The 15,101-nt window shown below is 39.5% G+C and overlaps 1 pseudogene; it reads left to right on the forward strand.

Annotated features, from left to right (window-relative positions):
• The first annotated feature begins 96 nt into the window (after positions 1–96).
• The window catches only part of LOC120291978, a 28,827-nt pseudogene continuing 13,822 nt past the window's right edge, over positions 97–15,101 (forward strand).

Raw genomic sequence — 15,101 nt, forward strand, 5'->3', positions numbered from 1 at the left:
GGCAGCTCACGAGTGCCCGCCATATTCCCCAGACAACTGTGTATATATATAAAGAATAAAAGTTGCTTGACAAATTTGTGTCCTGGGTAAGGTAGAATGGCCATCGAAAATGGAGGAACCGAAGAGTCAAGAACCAATGAATCCACCACATCGAGGAGCCTTGAAGAGGTGGCGGCGGTGGCAAAGAGCCCCACCGTGAATGAGAATGAGCACGACTCCAACAAGAGCAACGGAGATGAGAAAGGGAACTCAGTTCCATTCCATAAGCTGTTCTCATTTGCAGATTCTACTGATTTGCTATTGACGGTTGTTGGGTCAATAGGCGCAGTCGGGAATGGCATTTCCATGCCCCTTATGACCGTATTGTTCGGACAGCTGATCAATACAATTGGCGAGAACCAGGCTGACACTGATGTAGTAGATCTTGTGTCCAGGGTAAAATCTCCGCGAGTACGGACAAGATAAATTGATACAAAGATACTCCTTTCCTTGAAAATGAATTTCTTTTGGGGACTTGCGTTGAGATTGTGAATTAACCTAATTAAATTGTTTGTGCAATCTTCAGATAGCTCTGAAATTTATCTACCCGGCACTTGGGTGTGGTGCATTGGCATTTCTTTTGTGAGTGCATCTTGATTCTCAATTTACTTTTAGTTTGGAGTTGAATTCTTTATCTTAGGAATTGAGAAAATTTAATCTCTGTTCCTCCTTTCATTTAGTCAGAGGTATCTTGCTGGATGGTCACTGACAAGCAATAGGCTGCGAGAATAAGGGGCCTGTACTTGCAACTATATTGAGACAAGATGTCGCATTTTTGACAAAGAGACTTACACCAGAGAGGTCATCGGGAGAATGTCAGGTGACACAGTCCTCATCCAGGATGCCATGGGTGAAAAGGTCATACTTTCCTTGCGCCGGCGTACTCAGTATACACCTTTCATCCTGGATTTTAACGGATTGCTAGATTCGTGCAGGTGGGGAAGTTCATACAACTCATGTCGACATTTGTTGGAGGCTTCGTGATAGCATTCATCAAGGGGTGGCTATTGACCCTCATCAAGCTAACCATGATTCCTTTGCTAGTGATTGCGGGAGGTGTTATGTCTCTCATAATCTCAAAGATGGCATCTCGCGGGCAAAGTACTTATGCCGAGGCAGCAAATGTTGTTGAACAGATGATTGGTTCCATCAGAACGGTATGTTGCATTTACATAGCTGAATACCAGAACTGCATGTGTGCCAACTAAATCGACACATTTCTGAGAGCAAGACCAATGTCTTGATGTCTTTTTTGCTCTAGAACTCAAATTCAGCCATTGCTCTAATCATTTACTGTAGAGTCCAACTATTATCACATTTTGGTGCGTGTTGCATCCATTATTGGAGAAGCGAGAAATCGCAAATTACAGCAAATTCCTTGCGAATGCATACAGATCAGGTGTCCATGAAGGCCTAGCAGCTGGATTTGGTCTTGGAACAGTCACGCTTGTCATATCCGGTGGTTATTCTTTGGCGATATGGCGTGGTGCGTGATATTGCTAGTATGAGTACCTAGAGGGGGTGAATAGGTATATAAAAAATTTCTCAAGCAATTGCACAATACTAGACAGTTGGAGGAAACGATAATCAAAGTAAGACCAGAGAGAAGAGAAAATTTAACACGCGGTTTATAGAGGTTCGACTATCAAGCCTATGTCCACTCTTCTTCACCGGCCTTTATTTGGATTCCACTATGAACAAGAGAGTTATGAAGACCTTTGCCTTGATTCCAGGTGTGATGTTCTACCACACCTCCTCAAGATTTCTCACAAATATAGACTCTCTCTTTCGTATACAAGTATTCGCCAAGGATTTGTCTAAACAAAAGGAGCTTGACTTTAGATTCTTCTATGAACAACTAAGGCAGTCTTCCTTATATACTCCTTTATGCCATCATACCCGTTGGCACTTACCAAAGGAATTCCTCCATTCTACCCGTTGGACGGAATCAATTAGGAAGATTGTTCAAGCTATTAAAGGAACGTGTTGATAGCCCATCAATCCTGTTCGCCCATCAATCGAATCAGGTTTCCATAGCGGAACCTTCCAATAATATTTAGGCAATCACCGGATCTTCAATTATCGAATCAATCTTGATCAATCAAAGGACTCGTTTATGTCTTCTCCACCATGAGATCTTCTCCGATTGATAAGGTTAAATCATCAACGAAACATCCAGATTCGGATAACTTTTCTTCAACGGATTAGTATTGTCAATGAGGATAGACTTTGAGTCTTGAATGCGGCTGTCCCAAGGTCTTCGGACTTTAAATAACAGAGTCGCAAGCCTTCGGACTGAGCTGATAGAAACGATTTGTCAACTTCAAAACACTTCAAGAAGATTTCTCCAACAATCTCCCCTTTTTGATGGTGACAAAACTTTCGCAGATTTGGATATCTTTGACTGCAAAACATTTCTCAAACACATATGCATATCTTATAGAGGTAAATGGCTTAACAGAATAACACTAGAATCGCAACCATAGAAAATAGGTTAGTCTAGTATATGATGAAGCCATCCATAAGATATCAATATTAGTTAATAGAAGCGGTCAAGTCCAAGTCTAGTTCGGTTCTCATCCGGACACAAACCAAAGTCAAACAGATTCAAACCACAAAACAATCCAACAAACAATTAAAAGTTGAATGAAAGGTTTTTGATCAAATCTTGCATCTCTCCCCTTTTTGTCATCATTAAAAAGGATGAGATGAAATTAAGATTGCTTGAACGAGACAAGCTGGAAATCTTCCATAGATCGAACGATGCCTTCCGGCCTTTTAAAGTCTTCCTTTAGCCGTGTAATCTCCTCACTCTTGGCATTGGCCTGATTCTCGAGCAGAGAGGGCTTGCATTTTATCATTCAATGAACAAAAGCTTGACCTTCATTCTTCAAGCTTTGAACTTCGCATCCCAAGGCATAAATCGACTCGCATCTCCAAAAGAATATCCATGATTCGCGAATCGCTCCATTATCGGTTTGAGTACTTGCTTGCTCGATCCGATGGAGTAAATGCGATGATGGTAGATCAAAGATAATCTTGCAGGTTTAGCGATGAAACTTCATGACCTTCTTCTGGAAATTGAGATGCATAAACATCATCGGGTCTGCGGTGAGCGACCGACTTCACTTGCATCGGGACATGAAGACTTCACTCCTTTCTCTGATCTCCCCTGTTTCCATGCCTACGGTGGAGAAGAGTGTTCTTCGGAGTTCTCCTTCTTCTCTTCTTTCTTCTTGGTCTTTCCTCCTCTGTTTTTTTCAGCTTCTATTTCTTCTTCTTCCTTCTCCTCTCGCTTCTTTCGTCATTTGCTCAGATTCTTTACGGGAACAGGACGACTTAAATTCTTCAAAGCCAATGCGAGAGATGGTGATGTCTTCCTCATCATCTTCATCCTCAACAAGGAGAGCTCTTCTTTTCTTGGATGGAGCAACCATGGGCTCCTTCCCTTTTCTTTAGCTGAGAAGATATTTGATGAGATTTTGCGAGTCTTCTCCTTGAATTTCTCCAACTCCTTGCTCGGTTCCTTGGACGCATTTTGGTCACCATTTTCAAACCTACCACCATATGATCGCATGGTCGAACACAAAATATTTGTGGAGGCTGAATATTCAGATGTCGAATAACTTCGTAACAAGGCTTGGGTAGGAGTTGACCTCTGTCCTTCATCATTGCTCTATACATGTGAAACATCACAGTGAGGGAGAGAAAACCTTTTTCCAAAGAGAATGGCATACATCGCTTGGCCTCTGAACTTGAAACATCGGTCTTGGAAGTTGATTTCGGTCGGAGGCAATTAATCACATCTTGTGAAGCAAGATGTTGAATGCACCCATCCTTAAGTAGGTGATCTTTTCATCTGTTCTCCTGTCCTTCACCGTTCAAGAGTGGCCCGAGCAATGGAAACTTTGATTGGCTGATATCTTCCTCTTTCGACTTCTAACACATACGCGGCATATTCATATCCACAACATAATCTTGGTCTTTAACGCTGAACGAGAATCTATTCGCATCCAAAAGCTTAGATTTGAATAGAAATATGCGTTAATTCAGCATAGGCCTGTAGAGTCGAGAACTTTTCAAGTTGAAGATAAGCGAACTTTTCCCTCAAGTTCATATTCACATCCGAAAATCAAAATCTACACTCCTAGGGTTTATTACCCCACGCTTCAGCAATTTTGAGTACGATCCTTTTCTCCTTTGATCTGAACAAATCTCCCCTTTTCCTTGATTATCAACCGCAACACCCATTTTCGGTTGGAATTGACTGTATAATTTATCATCATCATTCCCATCTATAGGATTCGGCCCTCACGAGGATCACTTGGGATATTTGCAAGGGTTTCCTCAGCCACCCTTTTTCGAGCAATTCCCAAACTTTTCATTTTTTCAGAAAGATATATTCGTTCCCATGTCCTTTGTCTTTAAGAAATCATCAATGTAGTTCAAAGGAGTACGAATTCCTTTTAGGGCACGATATAACTAGTAAATATAAGCGGGCTTTTGAACTCTTACGAGTGCATCCTCGATGATTTCTTCTGTTGTTGATGATCAACGCCTTGAGGACTAGATGGAGGAGAATGACGCTGTTGAGAATGTTGTGGCTCGCTTGCTCGCTGAGTCACTTCATCTTGTAAGATCGAAGTGCGTAGGCCCCTCACTCATCCGCCGTGGTCCCCTGCTTTCTCGAAGACTTTCTTGAAGATGACATCTTTCTCGGTTTTGGAAGATTCCTTGCTTGACTTTCGGGAAAGATGACAACTTTTTAGGATTAGCGAAGAAGACAAACGGGAATGGAGGATCGATGCTTTCTAGGGTTTTGAGAGAAAAGTGAAGAGAAATCGACAGTTCACGATCGGTTAAAAGAGGGATAAACGAACCGTCATAAAGGAAATAAAAATATGCCTTTTCAAAATAACTGTCTTTTTCAAAAATAGCCATTTCAAAAATAACTTCCTTTTGAAAATGAAACGATGCAATATTTACGTCAATTAAATATAGCAACAATTTAAACACGTCGACAATCGTACCTTTTCAAGATGAGATTCAAGAGAGAAAGACTTACGATCGACGGACGTACAAGACTGTCTTTCGGATAAAGTCTTGTAAGTCGAGTCCGAAAGTCTTTAGACTTTGATATCCTCATACCTCAAAATGTTGAGTCCGAGCGTATAGACTCAAATTGATTTTCTCCAAAGGCTTTGTGAATATATCCGCCGGTTGATTCTTTGAGTCAACAAATTGAATTGAAACATCTCCATTTTGAACATGGTCTCTTATAAAGTGATGTCGAATCTCTATATGCTTTGCTCTTGAGTGGAGAATTGGATTTTGGTGAGGTTGATAGCGCTGGTGTTGTCGCAATTAATCTCCGTGCATGAGTCTTCAATTTCAAAGTCTCTTAGCTGTTGTTTTATCTATAGAATTTGCGAACAGCAGCTTCCCAAGGCTACATACTCTTCGTTGTTGAAAGAGACACGGTGCTTTGTTTCCTTGAAAACCAAGACACCGTCGCTTCCAAGCAACGCAAGTTCAAGTGCTCTTTCTATCAACTGCGCAACCGCCAGATCTACGTCGAATATCCGGAAGATTAAAGTCTCCCTTCTTAGGATACCAAAGACCGATGCTTGATGATGAAGCAACGTATTTAATGATGCGTTCGTAGCACCGAGATGGGATTCTCTAGGATCGATTGAAACCTAGCACGATGCAAACACTCAACAAGATGTCGAGTCTAGAAGCGTAAGATAAATGAGTGAACCAATGATGCTCCTGTACAGCTTTTGATTAACTTTCTTCCCTTCTTCATCTTTGTCTATCTTCAAAGAACTTGACATCGGTATGTCGGTCTTTTTGCACTTTTCCAGTCAAATCTTTTGACAAGATCATTAACATATTTTCTTGATAAATAAAAGTTCCTTCCTTCAATTGTTTTACTTGAAGACCAAGAAAGAATGTTAACTCTCCCATCATACTCATTTCAAATTCATGCTGCATAGACTTATTCCACACATATTTTCATTAAGAAGATCCGAAAATAATGTCGTCACAGCTATGTTGAATACAGTAAGAAGCACATTCTCTTTGATAAATAAAGTAGTATCCACTTTACCTTGACAAAACCATTTTGTATTAAAAACTTACTTAATCTTGAAAATGCTAGTACGAGTACCTAGAGAGGGGGGTGAATAGGTTTATAAAAATTTTCTTGGAGATTGCACAATACTTAGACAGATGGATAATTAAAGAATCAATCGTAAGGCGAGTAAAGGAAAGAGAGAATTAAACACGAGGTTTATAGTGGTTAAGAACTGATTCAAGCCTACACACCACTCTTCGCACCGACAAACACGATTGGCTGGATTCCACTATGAACAAGAGATGTTACAAGGTGATCTTCCATGATTTCTCGATGTAGATGATCTACTACACTCGCTCAAGGTATCACAAAGTATAAACACTCTCTGTGTGTACAATTTCATTTCGAACTGTATCGACTAACAATCAAGGTTCTTAGGACTATAATTTTTCTATCGATCACACACTTAAAACAACTAGAACGTCTTCCTTTTTATACTCCTTTTATACCATCATAGCCGTTGGCACTTACCAAAGAAATTCCACCAATCTACCACGTTGGTCGGAATCAATTAAGAAGATCATCCGAGCTATTTAAGGAATTCGATGATAGCCCATCAATCTGTTCGCCCATACAATCGGGATTTTGGTTTCCAAGAATAGAACATTCCAAGAATGTTTCGTCGACCATCGGATCTTCTATTGTTCTTAGATAAGAATAAAAAATCCAGTGATTCTCCAACTAGGAATCTTTTCGGAGGATTTGGATCAATCCCCAACCATATACTTCGGCGGATATCCTTCGGCCTTTGGATTAGAAAGACTGCCGCTGAGAATAATCTTGAGTCTTAGTCTTGAGTCTTGAGATTACAAAAGTCTTGAGACTTTAACTATCGATATCCGGACTGGGACTGATAGAAATGTTTTGTCGGCTTCAAAATATTCTAGAAAGATTTCTCCAACAATCTCCCCATTTTGATGGTGACAAAACTTTCTTGTAGATTTGAACAACTTTGACTCCGCAAAACATTTCTCAAGCAATATGGCTAACTTTCATAAAGATTAATAAACAAATCCGTTTCTGCATCCACAGCAAATTGAATTTAGTCTTTCATGAGTAATACCATATAACAATACTTGATATAAATGCAAACAGTCAAGCATCAAAATCCCCAGTCAAAATCCATGACCAATTCAGTCTCACACTCAAGTTCAAGTTCTCAAGTCATACTCAAAATAAACATAACTACAAAAAGTCAAATAAAGTTTTAAAATAGTTTGTTCAAATTGGTTCTCCCCCTTTTTGTCATCATTAAAAAGAGGGTGAGAAAGAAGTCATGTCCGCTGGGAATGCGCACGATCTGGAATTCTCCCATTGACTGCACTACACCTTCATCTTGAAATCCTCCTCTTAAGATGAGCTACCTCCTCTCCTTTGGCATTGGCTTGAATTTGCAGAGCAAGGTCTTTCATCTTGTCCTTCTAGGCCGATGAAGATGCTTGTCAAAGCATTCTTCATGGCTTGAATTTCACATTCCGATTGCATATATTTGGCCACGCATTTCCGAGAAGAATATCCATGATACGATGAAAATCTGCAAAATTGTCTGCTATGTCTTGGCTTGAGCTTTTTCAGATGGAGTAAGAGTATATGAAGGCGCTTTCCGTATAGTCTTGTAGATTTGGTGTCGACGTATCACCTTCTTTTAGGCAATTGAGAAGCCTGAAATTTTCCGTCCGCTGGAGATTGTCTTGGACCTTCACTATTTGCAGCATGAGTGCAGACTTTACTTTCGCCAACTCCCCCGTCTCTAGGACATCCGAAGGAAGAGTGATGATCATGCTCTAGATTTCCCTTCTCCGGATTCAGCAAAGAGATTTTTCTTTCTCTTCTTGAGCCTTTCTTTCTCCTTCTCTCTCTGCTCTTCTTCTTCTCTCTCCGGTTCTTCTCAAATTCTCTCTACTGAGACCGTAACGTCCGGTTCTTGCCGCGTGCTTGGATAGTAGGATCTTCATCCTCTTCATCTTCATCCTCAGGATGAGATCTTTTCTTCCTTTTTGATGGGGCTCCAATGGCCTCCCTTTCCTTTTCTCTTTGAAGCGGAGCATCGAATAGGAGATTTCACTCTGAATTTCTCATTACCTTGGAAAGTTCTTATGACGCATCTTCGTTAACATCTTCAAACCTACCACCATCTTATCACACGGTTGAACACAAAGAGATTGATGCGGTTCAATATTCATGCAGTATGAAGATCTTTGTCACCCAGAGACCGTGATAAGGCAATTGTCCTTTGTCTTTTGACATTGATCTGTACATATGGAAGAGAATAGTGTGCGAGTAGAGAGAACTTTCGTCCCGTGTTGATCGCGTACATCAACTTTGCTTGAGAAAAGAGACACGAAGTCTTTGACGTAGACTTTGGTCTAAGACAGTTGATCACAATCTTGCGAAGCACAATGTTGATGGCATTCATTCGAATAGGTAACTTTCTTCTCGCCCTATCTTTGACCAGTTCCAGTGTAGTGCGGCCCGGTGAGACTTTGATTAGGGGATAAATGGCGTCCTCGTTCAACTCCAACTATACAGCCAACATATTCACATCTACCACGTAGACTTTGTCTGTGACACTAAATGATATTCTATTCGCATCCGTAAAGTAAGATTTGAATAGAAATAAGCGGCCGATGAGCATACCCGTCCGTAGAGTCGAGCAAAAATTCTCGAAGTTGGAAATAATTCAACTTTTTCTCTTGCTAATGTTGATGAGGCGTCCGGGAAGTCAAAATCGACACTTCTAGGGTTTATCACCTCTTTTTCAACGGCTGGAATATACTTTTTCTTGATCCTTGGATTTGAACAAATCCATCCGATTTTTCTTTTCCTTTGCCGCCACTCCCATTTTGGTTGAAATTCAAGGAACATTCTCATCATACGTTCCCTTCACTAACTTGTCAGTCAAGATACGAGGATCACTTGGAATGTTCGCAAGTGCTTCTCTCCGCTTTTCCTTTGGGGGCAATTCCCCATTCCTCCATTTTCTTCGAAAAAAGATACTCATTCCATAATTTTTGTCCTTAAGGAAGTCATCTATATAATTCAATGGAGTATCTCGTGCTTTTCAACGCACGATAAAGTTTATACAAAAAGGGAGGGCTTTGAACTCTTACCGGGTGGCATCCTCTCATCTCTTCTTCCGGATCATGACTTGCACCTTGTGGGGCGGAGGCGATGAATGACGTGGATGAGCAGGAATCGGACTTTGTCGCTGACTTGCCAAGTCTTCTTCCTCGCGAGATCGAAGTGAGTCGGTCCCTTCTCCATTTAACATGGTCCTGGCTATGCGATTCTGATGATTTCCTCAAGAAGACATCTTTCTTTGTTGCCATAGGAAGATTCCTTCACTTGCTTTCCCTACAAATGACCACTTTCTCGATAACGAACAAGCGGTAGAACTTGATCGGGAGAGTGCCTTTAGGGTTTCAAGATTGGGGAAAGAACAACCGTATATATATAACTCGGTTTTGAAAAGGGAAGTTCAATCGGTGTAAGGAAAGTGAGCTTGATCACTTTTATTCAAAATCAATAACGCTTAAAAATTATTCTTTAAAAAAATCTCCAAATTTCATTCGGATTATAGAATAACCGAATAAAAGATCGTACCTTTTCTGAGTTAAAATAACTAAGTGAAAATTCGCCTCTTAGATGAAATACAACTTACGAGTCTATAGCCACGAATGTCGAGGAATTTAAAGTCTGAAAGATTAGAGTCTCGAGTTGGTGAGTCTCTAGACTTTTAACTTCTTCAAAACTTCAAAATGTTGAGTCTTGAACGGATAAGGTCGGATTGATTTTTCTCCGAGAGCTTTGTGAATATATATCCGCTAGTTGACTCTTTGAATCAACAAATTGAATCGAGATTTCTCCATTTTGAATATGATCTCTAATAAAGTGATGTCGAATCTCAATATGCTTTGCTCTTGAATGAAGGATTGGATTTTTGGTGAGATTGATCGTGACCGGTGTTGTCACATCTCGATTTACGTGCATGAGTCTTCAATCCCAAAGTCTTGTAGCCGTTGTTTTATCCATAGAATTTGTGAACAGCAGCTTCCAAGAGCTACATACTGCCATACATCGTTGAAAGAGCTACGGTGCTTTGCTTCCTCAGAAAACCAAGACACCGTTCGTTTCCAAGTAGTTGACAAGTTCAGGTGCTTTTTCTATCGACTCGCAACCTGCGTAGAATCTCAGATTCGAGTATCCTAGAAGATTATAGTCTCTTCTTGGGATACCGAGACCGATGCTTGAAGATGAGGCAACGTATTTGATGAAACACGTTTGCAGCCTTGAGATGAGATTTCTCAGGATCTCATTGAAACCTAGCACAAATGCAAACACTCAACAAAATATCGAGGTCTAGAAGCAAAGTAAGATAAAGAAGTGAACCGATCATGCTTCCTATACAGCTTTTGATCTACTTTCTCCCCTTCTTCATCCTTTTTTTGTCTATCTTCGAGAACATGACATTGGTATGTCGGTCTTTTACACTTTACCAATCCAAACCTTTTGGACAAGATCATTCGCATATTTTTCTTGATGGATAAAAGTTCTTCCTTCATTTGTTTCACTTGAGTCCAAGAAAGAATGTTAACTCTCCCATCATACTCATTTCAAACTCATCCCGCATAGACTTAGAAAATTTCTTGCATAGACTTTCATTAGATGATCCAAAAATAATATAGATCCACATATATTTGAACAAGTAAAAGCTTTTGCTTTCCTTTTGATAAACAATGTAGTATCTACTTTACCTTTTGACAAAACCATTACGTAATAAGAATTTACTTAGTCTGTCCATTGCCAAGCTCGAGGTGCTGCTTTAAACCATACAATGCCTTTTTGAGTCCGAAGACCGAGTCCGCTTCTTTGGGTCTTCAAATCGGTGGTTGTCTCCACATAAACTTCCTCATGGATGAATCCATTTAGGAATGCACTTGACGTCCATTTGGAATAACCTGAAATTTTTATAACAAACAAACGCAAGTAACAGTGATAGCTTCAACCCTGCTCCGGAGCGTAAGTCTCATCATAGTCTATTCCTTCTTCTTGCGTATATCCTTTGGCCACGAGTCTTGCTTTTGTTTCGTACGACTTTTCCTTTCTTCATTCATCTTGTTCTGAATACCCATTTGGTTCCAATAATGGTTTTACCTTTTGGTTTTAGATGTCCAATTCCCGGACATCATTGATGTTGAATTGTTCGAGTTCTTCTTGCATAGCTTCGATCCAACTTTCATCGATAAAGCTTCTTCTATGCTTTTTGTTGGGATTTCAGAAATGAGAGCCACGCACTAGATTCTTCACGCCTTTTGATATGGTGCGGATTCCTTCATTGATTTCGCCAATAATGAGATCTTCGGGATGACTCTGGATTGGTGCTTCGATTCTTGGTTGTTCGCCTAGTTGATGATCTCTTTCATTTGAATCTTCATGAGCTTCTTGATGTTGGACTTCAGAGACTCGAGATGCTTCTTGAGTTGTAAGCATTGAAGAAATGCAGGTAGGTTGAACTCTTCATACTCGAGTCTGGACTGGATTCATCTTGGGAGTCTTGGAATTTAACATTCTGATTCCTCCACCGAATAGCTTTTCTTGTTGTAGACTCGTAGCTTTGCTTGATGTAGAATATCCAAGGAAGATGCCTTCATCGATCTTTCTTCAAACTTACCAACTCGATCATTTGCATTTTTCAAAACAAGCATTTGCAACCAAACACATGAAAGTATGAAACAATAGGCTTTTACTTTTGAACAATTCATGTGGGTTTTCTTCTAAAATAGGTCTTAAAAAGACTCTATTTATAATATAGCATCCGTTGAGACAGCCGCCTTTCCGCCCAAAATCGTGAAGAAATTTTGCTTTCAATTAAAAGTGTTCTAGCCATTTCTTGAAGAGATCTATTCTTTCTTTCCACAACTCCATTTTTGCTCGGAGTATATGGAGAGGAAAACATATGATTAAAACCGCATTTATCACAAAAATTTCGTAAAATCTTGATTTTTCAAATTCACTTCCATGATCTGTTCTTATGCTTGAGATTGCACATCCTTTTCATTTTGAACCTTTTTGGCAAATTTTTCAAAAATACGAAAAGGAGTTCGACTTTACTTGTAAGAAAATATACCCAAGTATAGCGGGAGTAATCATCCACAATTACTAGGCAATATTTCTTACCTCAATGCACAGGTTCGAAAGTTTGGTCCGAAGAGAGATCCATATGAAGCAACCGTAGTACATGATTAGTAGAAACATGGTTTATTTGCTTAAATGAATTACTTCGTTTCCTGAGAATGCATGGAGTGCATGAATCGAACTTTTGGTATGGCAATTTGTGTAGACCTCGAAATGCTTCTTTGATGAGATTTTGGCTAATTTGTTTCATGTTGACATGGCCAAGCTTTTCGTGCCATAAGACTGCTTCATCTTGAATTGAGATTAGGCAAAGCTTCATTTTGGTTTTACATCATGAGGTAGATATTTGCATGCTCGAAACCCATGAAAAGACTCATTTGAGTCTTTACTACTCCGAACATATGCCTTAGTGAAAGGAGATCTGAAACCAAAGATTACACAATTGGCTAATACTTAGAAGATTGTAGTTGAGTCCTTCCACTAGAGAGACATTGCTTATTGTGAGATTTCCAATTTTCACAGTTCCAAATCCCACAATGCTTCCTTTGCTGTTTCCTCCAAATGAAACTTTTCCACCATTCACTTGAACAAGCTTTATGAAGCAATTTGAGTCTCTGTCATGTGTCTTGAACATCCGTCAAGATACCACTTAATTTTCTTTTGACAAGAGACTGCATTCAAAAAGAGTCTCAAGTTTTCTTTGGTACCCAAATTTTCTTGGGTCCTTTGACGTTAGTAGAATAAGCATTACTAGGCCATACTTTCTTGACGGGCTTCCAAAACCATAGAACACTCTTTTCAAAATGATCCCGATTACACTTTGAACACCTTAGAGCACTTCGACCTGAGACTTTACAAAGACTTTCTTGAAATGATTTTGTAAGCCTCTTTTGACGGTCTTTTCTTAATTCTTTCTTTTACTTTTGGAAAATCAATCAAAGGAATTTTACGCTGTCATACCCAAACCAGAGACTTGTTAAAGTAAGGTCTTTGACCGAAAGAACTTTTTCAAGTTTTTTCGGACCCATTGAAAATTTCTTTGAAATATTTTGATAAGTCAGAGTTTAAGAAAAGCATTTTCTTTTGAAAGTTTATCTTCATTCTCCTTAAGAGTAGAAATATTCAAGTCTAAACTTTTCACTTTTTTTTTAAAATATTTTCCTTTTGTTTTAAGACTGAGTTTTCCTTTTAAGTTCGGAAATCCTTTTAGAGAAGTCTTAAGACTAAAACATAGTTCATCAATGTATTTAGAGCTTTGACGAGGATTTTATAATCACTTACCTCAAATTCACTGTCGAGTCCGATCCAAAATCGGAGTGCGGTGTGCCATTAGACAGGGTTGGCATATTCCATCACTTTCTTCACACTCATCGCTCCAAGTTTCGGCTTTGAGAGCTTTGAGACTTTTCAGCTTTTCCTTTTCTTCTTTAGAGAGGACAATTTGTCCGTGTGTAACCTTTTCTTTACATTCGAAACAAACTACATCTTTGTTTGGTTTCTCATTATCAACAAACTTGGTTTGTTGTTTCCTCAAGACTTTGTTTCCTTTGAGTTGAACCTTCTCCCTTTTCTATTCAGCTTTAAGAACCTTCTAATCATAAGAGCAAGCTCCTCATCGTCCGATCTTCTTCGTAGTCTCAGACACGTAATCATCGTTAGATTTTAATGCAATGGATTTCTTACCTCTTGGATCTTCGTCTTCATTAGTCGTTCCACTTCATAAGAGGATCATGGCATAAATTTTTGAAGTCTTTATATGATTCCAATCCTTGAGAGTCCACCATTGACAATCATAGATCAGCTTGTCCTTGGATTCTCAAGACCATTGACAAAACGTAAACGGCTAAACATGTCGGTTATAGATTCTCCTTGTTTCATTTTGAAGGCTTCATATTGACCAAGGAGAATGTTAATTCTGGTCTCTCCTTCACTTTCGGTCCAATCCCTTCATAAGTGATATGTGTCTGTCCCCAGTAGACTTCTTTTGCTGTATCACAAGAAGATATTCTGTATATTATTGGTGATAAAGCACTGATATAAAGAGTAAATTGCTTTGCATCAGTGCTTGTCTCTTGTTTATCTCTTCTTGAGACATTCCGCCGGTTTCAACGGTTTTTCTTTCCCTCTTTCGGATGCTGATGCAGAGTAGGGTAATTCCTCTTTCCACCACATCCATTCCGGAGGATCCTTGATCGTAGAAAAAGCTTTCATCTTGTTTTTCCAGGATGTTGTAATCCTTTCCATCAAAGTAGGGTGGTCAGTATTGCTTTTTCCCTTCCACCGGCCACAGTGCTAGCATACTAGCCATGGATCTTTTTCGAGAAGTAAAACACTTCAAATAAAGTAAGAACACAAACGGATACCAGTGAAAATGCTAGTACGAGTACCTGCAGGAGTGTGAATAGGTTTATAAAAATTTTCTTGGAGATTGCACAATACTTAGACAAATGGATAATTAAAGAATCAATCGTAAGAGACTGAGTAAAGGAAAGAGAGAATTAAACACGAGGTTTATAGTAGTTCGGCTTGATTCAAGCCTACGTCCTTTCTTCGCACGAACTGTAGATTGGGCTGATTCCCACTATGAACAAAGAGATGTTACGAGTGTTGATCTTCCTTGATTTCTCGATGTAGATGATCTACTACACTCGCTCGAGGTATCACAAGTATAAACACTCTCGTGTGTACAATTTCGCTCGAGCGCATGGAGCCCCAACAATCAAGGTTCTTCGGACTGGAATTTTTCTATCGATCACACACTTAAAACAACTAGAACGTCTTCCTTTTT

Source organism: Eucalyptus grandis, chromosome 3 (genome assembly GCF_016545825.1).
Source record: "Eucalyptus grandis isolate ANBG69807.140 chromosome 3, ASM1654582v1, whole genome shotgun sequence".
Classification (NCBI taxonomy): domain Eukaryota; kingdom Viridiplantae; phylum Streptophyta; class Magnoliopsida; order Myrtales; family Myrtaceae; genus Eucalyptus; species Eucalyptus grandis.